Genomic DNA, 19,697 nt, shown 5'->3' on the forward strand with positions numbered 1-19,697 from the left:
GGAGATTATTATCTTAACTATTTTCCATGCTCAACTTACAGCCGCATACTTCTTGTTCTCATTCCAAAGCTTCTTTCTTAAGCAATACTTCTTAGGCAGCAGAAAAAGCAAGAGGGAGCAGATGATTAAGTTGATTCAGTGAGACTTTCCCTCTTCGCAATGTAGGAAAGTTGGTTCAGGTCTCTAAAGCGCTTCATCGGAAGTCTGCAAACGTGATTCAGTTCCACCCAAATTAGTGGTATAAACAGTCTAAACAAGGCAGTAAGTTCAAAAAATCGTTCATCTGGTCAGGAAGTCGGGTGGAAATCTAGGACATTTTCCATATCTCTCACGGAGACAACCAAAATTGAAATCTTTTTACTAAATTAAGAAACCATAAGCATTTGCTTGACATCACCTTCAAAGAATGATGAAAATAGCAGTTTAAAAATATCAGAGAGATAAGTTTTTAAGATGTCTTTGAATATTATCTCCTGATTCTGAGAGTGCTCCTGCTACTTATGTCCTTATGAATGACTTGAGATAAACTTTCCTGGGCAAGTCACTGGCTTCCTTTGGCTCAGTCTTCCCTTTAGAAAACTTGGGAGCTTGGGAGGACGCCTTGATGTGAACATGAAGAGCTGTATTATAATCACTAGAAAGCAACTGGGTATAAGCTGCTCCTTGGTGTTTGAAATCAGTTATGAGAAGAAAGAAGAAGTACATAACTATATGGTCTTTGGTCATGACCCACTTAGTTGCCTCTATTGGAGCTCGTGTGTGCGTGTGTGCATGCGTGCGCGCATGTGTGTGTATGCGTATTTCAATTACTCTCTAGTGTCACTTTCTTTCAGCCTAGTGAACCTCCTTTAGTATTTCTTGTAAGGCAGATCTGGTAGCAATGGATTCTGTTTTCATTTACTTGGAAATATTTTCATTTTGCCTTTGCTTTTGAAAGACAGTTTTGCAGGGCGGACTTTGTCAGCACTTTAACATGGCCTCTCGCAGCCATCTGGCCCCCACTGTTTTTCATGAGAAGTCAGGTGTTACTCTTCTTGCAGGAACTAACTGAGTCAGTTCTCTCTTGCTACTTTCTGCATCTTTCTGTCTTTCAAAATTTTGACTCCATGTCTGGGTGTGGATCTCTTCATGCTTACCCTCATCAGTCAAGCAACAGTCTGTCAAGCATCTTGGATGTGTAGCTTAGTGGTTTTCATCAAATTGGGAAAGTTGTAAGTCATTACGTCTTTGAATATTTTTCCGCCTCTTTCTTTCTCTCTTCTACTTCTTGTCCACTTAATGGTAACCTATATTTTTCTGAGATTCTGTACGCTCTTTTGTCATTCTTTCCATTCTTCAGACTGCATTATCTCCATGGCTCTCTATTCAAGTTCGTGGATTCTTTCTTCTGACAACCTAAATCTACTATTGAGCCCTCTAGTGAGTTTTCTTTTCTTTTTTTAAAAGATTTTATTTATTTATTTGACAGAGATCACAAGTAGGCAGAGAGGCAGGCAGAGAGAGGGTGGGGGGAAAGCAGGCTCCCTGCTGAGCAGAGAGCCTGATGCAGGGCTCAATCCCAAGACCCTGGGACCATGACCTGAGCTGAAGGCAGAGGCTTTAACCCCCTGAGCCACCCAGGTGCCCCAGAGTTTTCATTTTTTTAATAGTTTTCAATTTTAGTATTTCCATGTTAAAAAATTTTTTTAAAGATTTATTTATTTATTTGAGAGAGAGCGCGCACATGAGAAGGAGGTCAGAGTGAGAAGCAGACTCCCTGCTGAGCAGGGAAGTCTGATGTGGGACTCGATCCTAGGATTCCAGGATCATGACCTAGCTGAAGGCAGTTGCTTAACCAACTGAGCCACCCAAGCATCGCCTCCATGTTTAAATTCTGTCTCTATGAGTTTGACTACTTTAGGTACATCCACATGAGTGAGATCAGTGTGCTTCTGTGGCTGCCTTTTCTCACTTGGCATAATGTCTTCAAAGTTCATCCATGCTGTATCATGTGTCAAAATTTCCTTCCTTTTAACAGACTGAATAATATTCCACTGTATGGATATACCACATTTTGTTTACTCATCCAGTGATGGACATTTGGTTTGCTTCCCCTTTTTGGCTACTATGAATAAGACTATTAAAATGGATATACAGGGGTGCCTGGGTGGTCTCAGTCAGTTAAGTGTCCAACTCTTGATTTAGGCTCAGGTCATGATCCCAGGGTTGTGAGACTGAGACCCACGTTGAGCTCTGTGCTGGGCATAAATCCTGTTTAAAATTCTCTCTCATTTTCTCTCTTGCCCCTCCCCTTTTTCTCTCCCTCCCTAAAAATAAAGACAGGTAATTAAATTAAATTAAATTAAACTAAATGGGTGTACAGATATCTCTCCAAGTCTCTGCAGCTTTCAGTTCTTTTGGGTGCATATGCAGAAGTGGAATTGCTGGGTCATGTGGTAATTCTGTTTTTAATTTTTTGAGAAACTACCATACTGTTTGGCATAGCAGCCACACCATTTTATATTTCCCACAAGGTATAAATCTTCAATTTCTTCACATCCTCACCGACACTTGTTATTTTGCTTTTGTTTTTTAACAGCAGCCATTCTAATGGGTATGAGGTGATATCTCATAGTGGTTCTCATTTGCATTTCTATAATGATTAGTGATGTTTAGGATCTTTTCATGGGCTTGTTGGCCATCTGTATGTCTTCTTTGGAGAAATGTCTATCAAATCCTCTACCCATTTTTTTAAATTTATTTTTATTTTTTATAAACATATAATATATTTTTATCCCCAGGGGTACAGGTCTGTGAATCGCCAGGTTTATACACTTCCTCTACCTATTTTTAAATTGAGTTGCTCTTGGCTGTTGAGTTGTATGAGTTCTTTATGTATTCTGATACTAACCCCTTATTAGATAAATGATTTGTAAAATACTTTCTCCCCTTGCAAAGGTTGCCTTTTTATTCTACTGATTGTGTCCTTTGTTGTTCAGAAACTTTTAATGTTGATGTGCTCCATTTTATCTATTTTCACTTCTATTGCTTGTGTTTTTGGTATCATATCTGCATTTGGCTCTTTATCATTTCTATCTCTTTTAAAAATAGTCCCTAGTTGATGATCCACTGCCACCGTATCTTTCTTTAATTCTTTAAGAATGGTTTCTTTAAATCTTTGAATATATTTATAATATCTGCTTTAAAGTCTTTGTTTTGGGATGCCTGGGTGGCTCAGTCAGTTAAGCATCTGCCTTCGGCTCAGGTCATGATCTAGGGTCCTGGGATTGAGTTCCACATCACTGGGCTCCTTGCTCAGCGTGGAGTCTGCTTCTCCCTTTGCCTGTTCTGTGTGCTCTGCTTGCCACTCCCCGTGCTTGTGTTCTCTCTCTCACTCTCTGACATAAATAAATTAAAAAATCTTTTTTAAAAATAAAGTTTTTGTCTGCTTTATTCAATAAATGGGCCCCCTCAAAAGCAGACTCTATTATTTCTCCTATGTAGCTGTCACAATTTCCTGTTTCTTTAGTTGTCTCATAATTTTCGTTGAAAACTGGACATTTTAGGTAACATCTTGTAGAATATTCTGGTTACTGATATTCCCAGCTCCCAGAGGTTTTGTTCCTGGTATCTGTTTATTTGCCTGATGTAAATCTGTGAAGTCTACTTTCCACACAGTATATAGCTGTTTATGTCCCTGCTCAGATTTTTTTCTCCCTTGTTTTCCCATTTTAGTCTGGCTTCCTGAGAATCACCCAAAGCCACTTAACTGGTCAAAGGCTGTGCATAAACTCCCTTAACTAGTTAGAATTTCACCTTTCATCAAATGATGGCAGGAAGGTCTGAATGCAAAGGGGCAGCAAAAAGGTAACCTCTGGGGCGTTTTAATTATTATTTACTCTGTATGTGCTGGTGCTCACAAAACCCTGAGTTTGTGTAAAAACTCACAGAACTATAGTGTCACCAGAAAAAGTGAATTTTACAATATATAGTATTTGTTGAAGTGGCCATGATTTGTCCTTAAAAAAAGATACTTCTATACCTGTATTGCTCTTGCATAGTTGGATCCAATTAGATCATTTGAGTTCTTAGAAGTTTACTACTTAATATTTAATGAGGAGACATAAAACAAAAACTTTCTCATTATACTATTGCCAATTGAGGGTCATTTCCTCTCAGAATGCAATAAAATGAAAACTAAACTTTAAAAAATGTATCACTATAATACTTAATAGTTCATATGACAATATCAAGTTTTTATCCCTGATCAGAAGTTTCTTCTGGATTAAGCTTTAAGTCATTTTTTTTCAAATAAAAATTCCGGATCATTTAATTTTTACTGACAAGTCTCAAAGAGCCTGAAGACACTGTGATTTAAAGATCAAGGAAAATCTTTAAAAAAAAAAAAAAAAAAGTAAACAAAGGAAGAGATGGCAAAAATCAGGTCTGACAGAAGGTGCTTGGCCAGACAACCTACCCTCTAGGTTCCCAGGAAGACTAAGTCTGCATAGCAGGCTGAGGCAGAAAGTGACAGAATATCCCAGCATTCTCTCTTCCTGCACTAGCTGCCACTTTAGTTCCAAGTCAAGTCTTAAGCAATCACTTCTTTTTAAAACATTTATAATAATAGATAAGCTCATCTGTAACTCCTAACCACTTTACTATGCTGAGAGCATTCATATCCTCCTACTTCCAGTTTTAATCTTTAAAGGCAAAACCAAACAAAACCAAAAAATGAATGAACAAATGAAAAAATAAAAGGGAAGAAAATAAACTCGGTCCAAATCTTTAAGCTGAGATCCAGTCTCCCCTCTCTCTTCCTAAAGCCACCCTTTCTCTTGACAGCAACCAGAGAGTTTTTCTACGTTTTCTAACTTGGTCTAGAGTCTCAGAATCTCAGAATATAGTCTAGAAATATTTTTATCTGTTTTAACGCTTTTAAAAAGCTATTCTCTTTCTTGCTTTGAGCCACTCAACCCGCAAAGCATTCCACCAATCAAACTGTAACCACGTATTTTTTTCTACCTTGATACGCATGTGGCATGTCACACATCCGAGCTGACCCCGAGTGAGGAGGGCTGGGACTTGCCTGCTGGTGAGGACATCCAATGTGGTGATCTCAGATCTCACTGGCGGCAGCCCTTAGTCCACTGCGTGACTTACTGGGGTTAAACTGTTCCCCAACATCTCTTTCTCTCCTTCCTTCCCCAGAAGAAATGAAAATAAACCCATGTGGGATGTGTCTTTACTTTCCTGAGGAGCCAACAGTGCAGAGAGGAATGACATGATTCTTCCTACCTTACAACTACAGGAGAGAGGCAAGATGGTAAAGAAATACAGAAGGGGCTGGCAAGGAGAGCACTCCTTATAAGGGTCAAAGATGGTAAGAAGGAAACTTGAAAAACCAGCTTTCTTAGTTCCAAGTATTCCAGGAAATACTCTTCTATGAGTAACGAAGGTCCTGAAAGGAAGACTAGGCCAAAACATGGCAGTACACGCATGCTACCAGATTTCTTGTGGTTTCTCAAGGTATCAGTCCCATTGAGAGTGGCTTCAATACAGTCTCAATCTAGACCTCTACCTCCAAGAAAACCTGGTGACAGATTCTACTCATTTAGGCCCAGACTTAGGAAGACACTTCAAAGAGACACCTTTAAATAACCACCAAAAGGACTTATTCTCACGCGTTACCACATAAAACGAGCTAAAAGGGAGGCCAACTCTTTTTGCTCACGATTTTCTTAAATCAACTGCCACTAGTACTAAAGAGTTACCCCAAATAACCTTCTGATTAAGGCCACAAGAACATCCTAGCAGCATTTGGCAGAAATAATTGAGGGAGCCGGTACTGTCTTAAAATACTGTCACTTTTAATAAACACTGGTGAGATACACTTTGATACTGCAAAGAGAAGGGCTTTGGAAACACTAGCTAGGTGGCTTGCTCTTTCCATCACCCCTCATCACTGTCACTCAAAATGTTCTCTGAGCTTTACAACATATGGTTCCACCATCCACTACTTTATATATAAGATCAAGAATGATGGTCCCTTACAAAATTTAAATGAATAATCCTGCCATAAAGTAATATTTTAATGACTTAAAAATGTGCTAGATTCACAACTCCTTTCCTTTAAATAATACTGAGCCTGAGATCTTATTCAATTTGAGGTCATATTAGAGTTCATTGAACATCCACTACCATGAGTAGTGAAAGCAGACCTTTGGTGAATACCTTTTATACTGCAGAATTCACAAAATTATCCTTTGTCAATAATTGCCATGCATCATTTTATGTGGGTCTCTTCCCCAAGGACCAAGGTCTCAAGTCTCTGCCTTAAAAATAAGCCAACTTTTCCCATTATAAAAATAATACACATTCATATAAAAAAAATCTGGGAAAAACAAAAGAAAGTAAAACAAAGAAAAATGCTCCTCGCTCACCACTGAATAATAACCATTGTTTTGTGTACATTTTGGTGTACCGGTATTATCCACTGGAGTACACATTACTTACATAAGCCACTGGCAGGCCACTGCCAAATTAAATAAAATACAAAAGTCAAAATCAAAATGAATTATCATAGTCATGTTTTGAAATGAAACTTTTCATTATTACATAATACATGCTCATTGAAAAAAAAAAATCTAACATATAGGTAGCCAAAAAAGGAGGAGGAAAAATCGTCTATCAGCTCACCTCCTTGAAATAACCATTGCTTAATTTGGTGCACAGCATTCTTTTTTTTCATGTACATACAAGTACCTTCCTTTTAAAAAAAGAAAATGAAGCCATTAGACCATTAAAAATTGCCTTCCAGTTGGAAAATGGTTATACATATGTATTTTGTGAACCTGCAAGGTTCACTCATTTCAGACGGAATGCCATTGTTTTATTTTTTTTGGAATAAATCATTTATTTAATGGGAAAGTTAGTAGCTTTTCTTTTTTTAAGGTAGAACTTAGTTTTGAGTATATTAGTATTTGAAATGACAAATGTTGAAACAAAAATCTAAATTATGATTACTTTTTTTTTTTTTTGCTTTTAAAAAAATTTTTAATTTATTTTCGGCATAACAGTATTCATTATTTTTGCACCACACCCAGTGCTCCATGCAATCCGTGCCCTCTATAATACCCACCACCTGGTACCCCAACCTCCCACCCACCCGGAATGCCATCATTTTAAATGGCTGCACAGAGTTGCATTATGTGGCAACACCATAAATTATTTAACTAGTACCTTATTAGGTTGTTTCTGGGGATGTTTTATTGACACATTAGGTCAGTAATTCTCTAGTAGTCTAATAATAAGCAAAGGAGATTTTTCCCCCTTCTTTCTCTTCAAGTTTAATTTTTTTGGACTGAAGAACTATAATAAAAAAGGTTTATCCCAAGCCATTTACCCACTCTCATTTTTAATGAAACATATGTGGACTCAATATAATCTTTTTTTTTTTTTTTAAAGATTTTATTTATTTATTTGACAGAGAGAAATCACAAGTAGATGGAGAGGCAGGCAGAGAGAGAGAGAGGGAAGCAGGCTCCCCGCTCAGCAGAGAGCCCGATGCGGGACTCGATCCCAGGACCCCGAGATCATGACCTGAGCCGAAGGCAGCGGCCTAACCCACTGAGCCACCCAGGCGCCCCGTATAATCTTGATTTTAAAAACAAAATTATTATTGCCAGGGTGAAATGCCAAAGGGAATGACTCCTTAGTAATTTCTCTTTGTATAGAAATGAAAACAGCCTGTTGTCTGCGATCAGTAAGAACCAAACCAACCAAACATTTGAATTTTCTATTGGGTTTACAGTTCTTGAGAGCTCACTGGTTTTAAAGAGAGCATTTTAATATTCAGACCACTTCAGGGTGTGTTAAAAATCAGTGGTCTCTGCCTCTGGATTTAGGAGATATAGCTATCTTGTCAGGATTTCATACTTTTTTTAAAGATTTTATTTATTTATTTGACAGATAGAGATTATAAGTAGGCAGAGAGGCAGGCAGACAGAGAGGAGGAAGCAGGCTCCCCGCGGAGCAGAGAGCCGGATGTGGGGCTCCATCCCAGGACCCTGGGATCATGACCTGAGCCGAAGGAAGGGGCTTTAACCCACTGAACCACCCACGCGCCCCAAGATTTCATACTTTTAAATGGACACAGAAGGAGAAAGTAACAGGGCATGCAGCTTCCCATCGGGGAGGTCAGTATTTTCAAACACAGCCAGGTCTGCAGACCGGGCAACCCTGCTATATACACTCGCCACCTTTACGCCTCTGTCTCCCACTACGAGGCAAACTGGAGTTCCAGCCAGGATGCCCTCACTTGTCTTTTCTCACTTCAAGGAACTCTTAATACTCTGCAAATGTGTAATTAGCTTTAGTTATAAAAGCCAAGCATTCTACCTATCCCATTTCTAAGAGCTAAAAAATGAGCGCACAGTATCCTGGCCAAGACGGAGCATGTCTTCTTTGGAGATAGCAGTGTGCCACTTGTGTGACACTTTTCAAGCAGCACCGGCAAAACACGCCCTCTGAGAATGCTTCGTCAGGACCACATAAAGCTTTTATGGTACAAAATGCTACACAAAGTTTAACAAACAGACACACTCTCAGTAGTTTGTGTTTTCAATCCAAGACGATTCCATCAGGCAAAAGCGCAAAGAGTAGAGGGACTCTAAGGAGGAATAACTATTTTGAACGGGAAGGGAAGAACTGCCACCTTCCTAACTCTGGATAATGTATTACACAGGAGGGAACAGAGCGCCCTGTGGCCTTGACCATTTGACTGAGTAATTAACCATTCAATTGCACTAAGTGCCTAGCAGTACCACAGACTGCTGAGGATCTAAAAACGTCAGGATGAAACAGGTCACCACCCTTTACCTCTAGTAGAGACCCTCCAAACTGCTAACATGAGCCCATGATTGCGTTCTCTTCAGGTCCTCTGGCTTTGCCCCTACACCTAGGGTGTCAGATGGAATTTGCCATGGCAGGGATGAGGCACAGCATTCCCGCAGGTGACAGAACAGCTCACGGACAAAGTTCTCTTGCAGAAGGGACACAGTAGGGAAAATGGGGTACGGTCAAACTTCCCCGAGAGCCACCTATCTGCTGACCTAGGCTTCATGAAGAAACAAAGTGACCCACCCAGCCAGCAGCCTGTGACACAAAATGATCACCAGCGAATGTTCCTTGTTTTGACCTCTGCCCAAATTCCCCTTCAGGGGGCGGTAAAAAGTCACAAGGGGAGGAGGGCGTCTACTGAACAACACTGTGATGTTATCTGATAATACAACAGTAGCATCACATTTTCTCATCTGATTCTCATTTGAAATGGGCACTGTCTTAATTACTGAGTTCAGAAAAGTAATTGCAAAATTTTCCTGGTTAATTATTAATCTTCTCGAAGTGACAGAGGAAATCCAGAACAAAGTCAGGGCTAGAAGGGACTTTGAGAGGACATTTATCTCTAGACTGCAGAGAGAATATCAAAAACATACAAATATAGACCTATCTTTAGATGACTTCCATCAAAAGGCTTACATTGTCCAGTACTAAAATTCTCCATTTTCTAAAACCTGGCTTTGTATGTCATCTAGTGGTCCTCCAACATTAGTGTGTAGCAGAATCACTTGCTGGGGTTTGTCAAAACAGAGACTGCTGGGCCCTGTCGTGGTGGTTGCTGAATCCATAGATCTTGGGTGAGGCCTGCCAGGGCGCATTTCTCACAAGCTCCCAGGAGGAGGCGATGCTGAGAACCAGCACTGCACTGTGAAGACCACGGTTCTAACCTAACCTTTGCAGGACTGAACCCTTATATTCTCAATGGAAATAGATACTAGTTGGTCACCATTCCTCGGTTCTGAGGCATATACTTACTTGAATACCAATTCAACAGTCCCCTGGTCATTTCTTTCCCTCCAGGCTAAATAATAGATGTTTCCTAACATCTTATTATAGATATCATTTTTCAACCCTTTAATCATTTTGTGAGGCTCTTTGTTGAGACTTCTCCAAGTCTCTTAGATGGGGAGCTATGAACTAGACCCGGAACCTTGGTCAGAGACTGGCTGAGACTGCATATAAAGGGAAAAATGACTCACAGATTAATAAAGTGTATTCCTATTTATTAATCCCCAATACCCAAAGTTTGTCTTACTTTTGATTCATGTTCTTCTGACTCCTTTATGAGCTGCAGTAATGCTTAGGTGACCTTCCTAATGCCTTTCTTCTGAGAAGCTCAAAGCACTTCTCTAATTCAACAGGTGACTCAACACCCTAACCCAGTGCAGGGTTAAGGTACTAGTTCAAGTGCCTATCAGTTCAGGAGGCAAGAAAAAAATCTGGAATGCAAATTCAGATTTCTATCCAAATACCGTTATATTGGGAAAGAGGTTTCCTACATTCATTGCCTTTTATAAGACACTAAGTTTACCTCCTTCATATGAGCATTCTAGGTGCAGAGAAACTAGTGAATCTCCTCCCTTTCGTTGGGAATTCTAACAGGGATCTGGTTGCTGGGGTCACTCTCATTATCTCCATCACTTCCACAGCTGCTGAAAGAGAAAGGGAGGGAGCACCCTGAGGGGCACTGTAGTTTGTCCTGTTTGGCAAAAGCCCAGACAATCTGAAAACTACCCCGCAAGCTACCCCCAACCCTCCCCTCTCCATTTTGTTTTCCTTTTCTTCCCTTTCATATTATGGTTTCTGCAGGTTTTTTTTTTTTTTAATATTTTATTTATTTATTTGACAGACAGAGATCACAGAAGCAGGCAGAGAGAGAGGAGGAAGCAGGCTCCCTGCTGAGTGGAGAGCCCAATGCGGGGCTCGATCCCAGGACACTGGGTTCATGACCTGAGCTGAAGGCAGAGGCTTAATCCACTGAGCCACCCAGGCGCCCCTTCTGCCAGTTTACTTAGTATGTGGTGTTGGGGGCCAGTCTCTGTGTAGTGCCTAATTTCGGCACGTGAGTCCTCTGCGAGTAGGAACTATGCTGTCTTTGTGCATTGTATGTGCTCTGGGGGTGCTTAACACGTGCTAAATAATAACAGCAGTGCCAGTATTTCCAGGAGAAATCAGAATTCCAGCAGAGGGCCCAATCCTATTACCATCTATTTGTGTACAAGACAGCCAGAGCTCAAGGCGTCCCTCTGTGCACTGTTCCTTTCGTTTTAGATAAAAAAGAGCTGAAATTCAGTATCACAAAGACTATTCCTACAAAATTTCCTTTTGAAAGAGAACATTCTAGAGATGTGATCACTGTGCACTTGCATTCAGCTCCAAACCAAAAGGCAACCTGTTAGATAATATAAGTTCCCATATAACCGCACAGTCCAGTTACCTATTGAAAGCCTCATGTGAATGAAGAAGACTCCCACCCCCAACAGAAAAGCCTCTTTGCTTCCCTGAAAAATCTCTCAAAGCTTCAGTGCAGAACACTAATTCTTTAGGAATAGAGGAACATTAAAATAAATCTACTGCAAGCAGGAGCCACTCTGTCAGAGCCTCTGGTTCTATAACTATTTTAAGAGGCAGAGGGCTAGGAGGGGGTCAGGCTGCCAGGGAAAGCAGCTTAAACAGGGCTGGAGGACAGAAATGCACAAAGCCAAGCGCAGGGAGGGCGATGGTGATGGAAGGTGCAGGTGTGCACAGCACATGCGCGGAACTGTGAGCTGCTGGGCTCTATCTGCAGGCCCCACAGCTGCCTGGGCTGCTCAGCATCTGGACCCCTCACCTGTTACCTTGAGCTGAGCTCACTGTGATGGGTCATACCCAAGGTCCTAACTAGTCAACAGGGACTCTACTCATGAGGGAACCATAACTAGTATCACTCCATCAGGCACACAAGAGAAGAAGGAGTGAAGAGAACCACCCGCCCAGCGAACGCAAGAAATTCCCACACTGACGCTTAAATCATTAAACGATCTCCCCTTTCATTCACCTGTATCAGGCTCTCACAGCACATAAATCACTAAAAGGGACACTCTGAAAGTGTTTATGAGCATTTTAGCAACTCCTAGAAGAACACACACTTCCTCTAGTAAAAATACCTATGGAAGCTTCTTTCTGTTAAATTGTTAAAAGTGGATACATTTTGAACAGCTTTTCTTTTCTACAGGACTGAAGGACAGTGGAGGGAATGAATAACAGCTTGAAAACCATCTAGTACCAACCGTACCAACAGTGCACCTTTACAAACACTCCACTTAGATGCTCACGGAGCCTAGGTGACAATTAAAAGTAAGAATAACACCCGTTTACTGTCTTCCTTTGGAAGTATGTATTATGAAGCAAATACTGGAACAAAGTCCCATTTACTACTTAAGTTGTATTACAGACTTTGCTGTTATAATTACAATGAATCTGGACTGTAAATTTCTCTTCGGCTCAACAAAAAACAAGTTTTAATAGGAGCTGCTTTCTAAAAATAGCTCAAGAACTCAGTTCTGTTTTCCCTTCTTACATTCTTTTCCTACTAAATGTACCACTGAAACATTTCCTTTCATTGTTGACACCTTAGGTCATTTGGATTTTAAATCAGACAATACATAATAACAAAGAAGTCTTTGAATAAAGCTTGCAAACTGGGAAAATGGCATTTGAGGGAATGCCTCCCTCCTTGCTCACAGCGTTGATACGGACATGGATGCCTGGGAAGCAACTAGTAGGCGACCTATTAGAATTGTTTCAGTAAAACCAATATTCCTATAGGTGATACAATTTATGTGTTAACTGATTTTAAAAAATGTCCTCCCTGGTTCTCTGTTATAAGCACGTTGTTTGGCATGAAGTTAGGTATACTCTGACTTAAAACACACCTCAAACAAATTAAGCAAGGTGCTTCAGATCTTATTAACAATACTTGATGTTAAAATCTTTAGTTTTCTTCGGTCTGAACTTAAATTGACAATGACTTGTTAATTTTAAGAACAATTACGATTTAAAAATTTCATAACCTTTCGTTAATTTTGGTAACTAACTCCATCTTCCAGAGGATGCTTTCAATTACTTTGTAAAGCCTTCCTCCTAAACTTATTTTTTTTTAAGTGCTTCTCTTTAGGGGTACACAGGTCTATTTTTAAACAGAAAATCTTCTTAGAAAAATAAAAACCGTCTGTCTATACATTTTACAAAGTTACATATATGACTCTTGCATTATTTCTGCATATAAACTCGTGGCTCACAGGAAGTTTAACAGGAATCCACTTCTAACTTTTTTTTTTCCCTAAGATTTAGGTTACCATAGAAATAAAGCTCAATGAGACAACCATTCCATTAATCGAATATTTTAACAGATAAAATAAGAAATAATCTACAGACTGCTTCTGCAAAGATAAAACAGTAAGAATCAAATACTTTCTCTTGGGAAAACCGAAAAAGGCAGGTTTCTTGCAGTAGGATACTCGTAAAGAAAAACCTTTGCCACCGTTCCTAGAATCCTCTCAAGTCCCCACCCCAAAGTTTCCAATTTTCCCAAGGGATAAAGAATTACTGAAGGAAGATTTAAGGAGAAAAGAACAAAGAGAAATCTTAAAAATCCACCCACTACTTACAAGCACTTTCAAAGGAAATCTGAGCCGCAATTCTTCAGAAGACTGCTCTCCCGACCATAAACCCAGTCTGCAGTCTAAAATAGATATCCTATCACATTAGGCCGAGAAGTCACATTTCAGCTTACTAACTTCTACTTGGGTAAACAGTTTTACAACTCATAGAACAGACCCTGGCTAAAATTAACCGCACCGGCGCAGCAGGCAGGAACTCGCTGATTTGCATCATGTGTGCCGGGATTTATTCACTAGGACAACATCGGTGTCCTCTTAATGGGAAATTTGGCCAAGGGGCGTGCTCTGCGGAACAATACATAGCATCATGATTATGCTAATTACTGAATTCAGTCCAATAATACAAACTTCTTTTAAGATGTTTCCGCAAGTACTGACAAAGAGAAAGAGTAAGCGCTTTTCCACGACAGGCATTCACTTGAGTTTTCAGCACATTCAAATGAGACAGAACTTTGACAACAAGGTGGCAGTGCTGTTTGCTCCTCACAAGGAAAAGCAAAGTAAAAGGACATTCTGTCAGATTCTTGAAACAGCGTGACTAGATGCAGTACTATGTGAAATTAAATAGGCATCAAATAGGCATACTGAGAAGTCTATCAGTAAGTACCCTTCAATGAAAGCTTTTTTCTGGATATAGAACGAGCTCATGTTACTTACTTGCTTTCGGGGTTTGTCTTCTGCACCTCCCAAGGAGTTGTTATAAGGACACAGGTTCACTAATAAATCACAACTGAGAACATATATCTCAAATATTTGCAAAAGGCATCGTCCCTGACAAGAAGCACTTTTGAAATGCATTTAACTGCTGGGGTGGCTGGAACTGGTAAGCTCCCCCCCCCCCCCCCCCCCCCCGTGACTGACCATTTCTAAGGCACGCTGAAACTCAAGTTAACAGCTAAAGACCTCAAGCACACATCTGACATTCAAAAGAAAGTAACATAGAACTTTCTTTAAAATATATACACTTTCTTAATAAGTACAACTTATATCAAAGCCACAGAACCGCTTAACATCTACTCAAGATGGTTCAGATTTAGTATGTTTTAGACATTCGAGTTCTGATGACATACTTTGGTTTGGTCACTTTATGAAAGATATCAAAACATATTCAAACATCAATCAAATCTCCAGACACCTCTGGGAGAAATTATCCCCCTCCCCCTCCTTTCTCTAAACAGATGGGTAAAACAGGGAAATTCAATGACTTGTCCAAAGTTTCAGTCTGAATCAACACTGGATTATTCCACCCCCCGCCAACCGCTCTAGAACATGTCTTCCATATTAACCATTGAGCTAAAATCCCAGAAATCTTTTTAGAGCTGTTTGTTTTCCTGATTTTAAAATGTTGTGTCAGTTTAGAATTCAAGAGATTTTTATTTTTTTCTGTTCAACTCCTAAATCCCAGGTTTGTGCTCCAGGGGCTAGCTCCCTCCTTGACTCTCTAACACAGGCAGGTATCCTGAAACACGGATCCTTAAGACCTGACGCTGGGGCGCCTGGGTGGCTCAGTGGGTTAAAGCCTCTACCTCTGGCTCAGGTCATGATCCCAGGATCCTGGGATCCAGCTCCGCATTGGGCTCTCTGCTCAGCAGGAAGCCGGCTTCTCTTCCTCTCTCTCTCTGCCTGCTTCTCTGCCTACTTGTGATCTCTGTCAAATAAATAAATTTTTAAAATCTTAAAAAAAAAAAAAGACCTGACTATGCCCTTATGAAACACTATCCACCTACAGCACAAACCCCCAAAGTGGTGAACAGCTTGACTCCTGGTGGCATGAGCTGGTAACCACCAGCACGGACCCTCTCTCCAGGTCACTCGCAAAAACGACTAGCTGCTAGTCTGGGGTTACACTTCTACCGCCCAGCTGTAAAGGGCACTTGCTCTCCACTGCCCACCCCGCACCCTGCCCAAGAGACAGTAGTTGATGTGCACTCACCACCACCCCAAGCCAAAAATCACTGGAGGTGATTTCCCACTCCATGCCAAAGTGGGCGATCTACTCCATGCCAAAGGGAAACAAGTTGGCACTCATTAAAGATGACTAACTGCAGATCACTATAACTAATTCTTAGTGATCCACAGCAATTCTGGAAGTCTTGATGCAAAAGAAGACATTGTGAGGCTATTTTTGACACAATTAATCCTTAACCGATTAATAACTGTGATTAATTAATCACAGTTCGGAAGAAGAGTTTCTAAGCTAAAAACATGATTTCTTCCCTAAACCAGAAAGAAAAAGCAAACACAACCGAGTTTACTTAGAGGCACTGGAGTTTGCACTGCAGAGGAACAATATGATGAATTCTACATCCATTAAATGGAAGGCAGGGGACGCTGAGCAGTTTTCCAGTTTCTCATGTATCAAATATGCTGAGTATGACTCTACTGTTTCTTTCAACAGTGGCCACACCTGTTCCAAAATGGAAGAACCCAAACATTCCAAAGAAAATAGTGTATCCTCCAATTTACATTAGTCACTCTGTGGCTTCCTTTTCATTAGTGAAAATAATTTAAGAGTCACCTATACTTTTGTTCCAAGCATACTTATGACAGTAGAGAAAAATCTGTGTGCATCATTAAAAGCAAGGTAAATTCTCCCCATTCGTTCGCATGAATTTTTGGTATTGGGGGAGGCAGGACAGGCAGCGCTAAGTGAGCGGAAGATGGTGATCTATGGGATCTTTAGTGCAACAGATCCATCCAATTGAAACAAAATAAAAAACAACTGTTTTTATGAACTTGCATTAATCAATTCACCTGGATATCAACCCTCTAGAGTAGCCACACACGTAAAATTTTAAATTTTCTCACCATAAGGTTAGAGAAGGGAAAATTAATTTTAGTAACATATTTTATTGAACTCAATATATCCAAGATACTATCATTTCAACATGAAGTGAGTATAAAAATGACTAATGAGCTGGTGGGATAAACGGAAAGCTGAGGAAGGCTGAAGACCAGAGATAGCCTGAAAGGGGAGAAAAATGATCTAGAAAGGAAAAGACAGAACCAAAGGAGGACAGATAGACCAAAAGGAAGGAGAAGAAAAGAATTTCTCCCCAGGCATGGAATTCAGTTATAAAATCACACAGTAGATACTAGAATGTTCCCATTAGGCCAGGTGCTAATGGGAGAGAACAGACAAGGGCTCTGTGTTCAAGAAGCTCAAACTCTGGTGACAAGGACAGACCCACCCAGGCAAACACAATGTTCTGGTGAGTATGAGGACACAGTTATGTGCTCTGTGTTCTGGGAGTGCACATGGGGGTAAGAGTCGGGGAGAGGAACAGTTAATTTTTTAAATGAAGGTTATCTTCTAATGACATTTTAAATACATGTTCTAGAATATCTTGGGATTCTGAATTTCACTTTGGAACCTTTGAAGAGTCACAGTAACATGATGGGAAGGATCAGTTATTCTGAAAGATTTAAAAATTACATCTGGAACCAGCAGTAAAATTTCCATTCTGAGCTTTTATCATCTTCAAATTAAACGTGGTTATTTGGTCCAACTAGTGAGGGTTGTAGAGTAGGGAAAGAGTCGAAAGGGAAAAAAAAAAAAAAAAAACAAAAACCCTTCCTGTTTCTCCATGGTTCCCAGTTTTTCAAGGGTGACATGAACTACTCAAAGGCTTCATGCTGGAAAAAACCACGATCAACCCACTAGTAAGCAACTCTTCTTCGGATGTAGCTGTAGAGTCCGAAAGACCTGGGTTCAAAATGTAGCCTCCCACCGACCCGCTACATGCCTCTGCGAGTCTGCTTCCTCCCCTGTAACACGGGGATAATGATGCCAACAGCAAGGGCCAGTGTCAGTGCTCTCCGAGATGCCACACAGCCCACGGGAGCTCTAAGTGGCTGGAGCCAGTCTGATCACACCTGTTCTGTCATCGCTGTGGTCCTCGCTGAAGATCAATTGGGATATTTATTGAGTGAGAGAAGGATGAAAGGCTCCCCATTTTTATAGCTCGAAGCTTCAAAAAATGAAAAGCCGGAAGGGCTTCAACTGATTATTAAGTATTTCAGGGAAACCTAGGGTCTGTAAACTATCTCTCTGAAAACTGTAGCTTTGAGAGCCTGCACATTTTTTTCTTTTTTATCACTTCATGTTGCTGGCCTAAGGTCACATCAGAATTTAGAGACCTGTTGCGGTAATGACCCCTTATGTATTCCTGCTTCCCTGCATCTACCATTGGGTAGTCCCTTTCTATATTAACTAATTTGGCCAGGAGGACAAGGGCAAATTTTTGAAAAGTGCTGACCCACTGGGGCTTGCCCCTCTTGCTGCACTGTGGAACCCCGAGAACACTACCCAAAGAAGCCCTGGGTAGCCTACTGAGGGTGAGACGACCACATGGAACAAAGATACACCATCAGCTGTCGGGGCCCCCACACCAGCCAGCACAATGACCACCGGACATGTGAGCAAGGCCACCCTAGACCATATGGCCCCAGCCAAGCTGCCTGCAGAGATCACCCAGGCTAGCCCAAACCAAGGTCACCAGGTGACCTACAGAATTGTTAGACATAATACATGCTTATTTTCCTAAGTCACTAGTATTACATGATTTGTTACACAGCAAAATCTCACTGATACACATATCTCCAAAAAGTCTGTAACATTCCATCCCTGTATCTCCAAATTAAACCTTTTAAGACCAACTGATGTCTGTTATTCTTAAAATTCACAATTCTGATTACTAGATTTACCTTATCATATCAATTATTGTTAGTCAAACTAAAATGAAACAGTCATATGGTCTGATTATAAAATCAGATATTGCTAAAGTCGGGAGTTCTATATTTATTCCATCCTATAATTTGAGACAAATATATGTGGCCTTCAATGCTACAACTACATATATATGCTAAAGAGATGATTCGTTCACCCGAGCCTTCAGAGTGATTATGTTGGCATAGATCATAACTATTCAATCTGTCGAAATACTTCAGAAATGGATTAGAGTACCAATTTATCCACACAGGAACAGAAAAATCTAACTCCAAAAGAATAAACCATTTTCTCTTCAGCATTCTTTTTTTGGAAGCTAAAAAAAAAGAAAGAAAAAAAAAAGTACATACATAGCAGCACACTCTTAAAGTCTGTTCTTTTTAAAAACCTTGGTAAGTAGTTAATTAATTCAGCATGATTTTATTTTTATTTTTTAAAGATTTCTTTATATTTGAGAGAGAGAGAGCACATGCAAGCATGAGCAGGGCGGTAGGGAGGTGCAGAGGGAGAGAGAATCCTCAACCAGACTCCTCTCTGAGTGCAGAACCTTGAAGCAGGGCTCAATTCCAGGACCCTGAGATCATGACCAGAGCTGAAATCAAGAGTCAGACGTTCAACCAACTGAGCCACCCAAGAACCCCTATTTAGCACGATTGTATAACAATTTATAACAGGACTGTGAACTTAAGGCAATATTATTACTGTTGTTGTTTGAATACTTATTTTAATGTAGTTAATTTTTTAAAGTATCTTAGAGTAATACTGGGAAATTTTACCCTCCGCATACATTCCTAATGGTCATCCATTTAACAAACATTTGTTGAACAGCTGGTTCCTGCCACCATGAAATTCCCAAGTGCCTGCAACATTTGTACGAATGGCACGATATTCAAGACTATAGCAGAAAATAGTGTGAATGATAGTTCTGCCTTCAAGAAACTTATCATCTCGCATGAGACACGATAGAATATATAAACTTCCTACCATAGGATAGAGTAATCAGTAAGTATCTCATTTCATTCCATTAGGAATCTAATTAGAGGCTTCCAGTTGGGTTCATCAGGAAAGGCATCTTGGAGGAAGTGACGTTTGAATTGAGCCTTTGCATGCTGGCGAGCTTTCAAGAGCAAAAGGAGTGGAAAGACCATTATAGAGAAGCAAAGACCTCAGCAAAGGTAAAGAAAAAGGAAAGCTATAATGCATGTCTGGGGAATGGAATGGATTCAGAATTCATCTCTCTCTGGGTTCAAATTCTAGCCTCATCATCAGTAGTTGCTGACCGTGGGCAACTACTCTCGCTGTGTCTTAGTTTCACCCTCTTTAAAACGGGGACGGTAATAGACACATTTCATATGGTTATTATGAAGACTAAATGAGTTTATGTTTGTAAAGCATGTAAAACACTGGTGCTTAATATAGAAATATTT

General features: G+C 40.3%; 1 protein-coding gene across 5 annotated transcripts in view; it reads right to left on the reverse strand.

The window, feature by feature from the left end:
* SLC20A2 (solute carrier family 20 member 2) overlaps positions 1 to 19,697 on the reverse strand; it is a 107,298-nt gene that overhangs the window by 61,484 nt on the left and 26,117 nt on the right. The window contains exon 1 of one of the 5 annotated variants that reach the window (XM_059384245.1): positions 13,530 to 13,753. The exons of the other annotated variants lie outside the window; for them this stretch is intronic. The gene's annotated coding sequence lies outside the window, so the exon portion shown is untranslated. Of the gene's footprint in view, positions 1 to 13,529; positions 13,754 to 19,697 lie in introns of those variants that run through there. 5 annotated transcript variants of the gene reach the window in all.

Source organism: Mustela nigripes, chromosome 18, assembly GCF_022355385.1.
Source record: "Mustela nigripes isolate SB6536 chromosome 18, MUSNIG.SB6536, whole genome shotgun sequence".
NCBI classification, from domain to species: Eukaryota; Metazoa; Chordata; class Mammalia; order Carnivora; family Mustelidae; genus Mustela; species Mustela nigripes.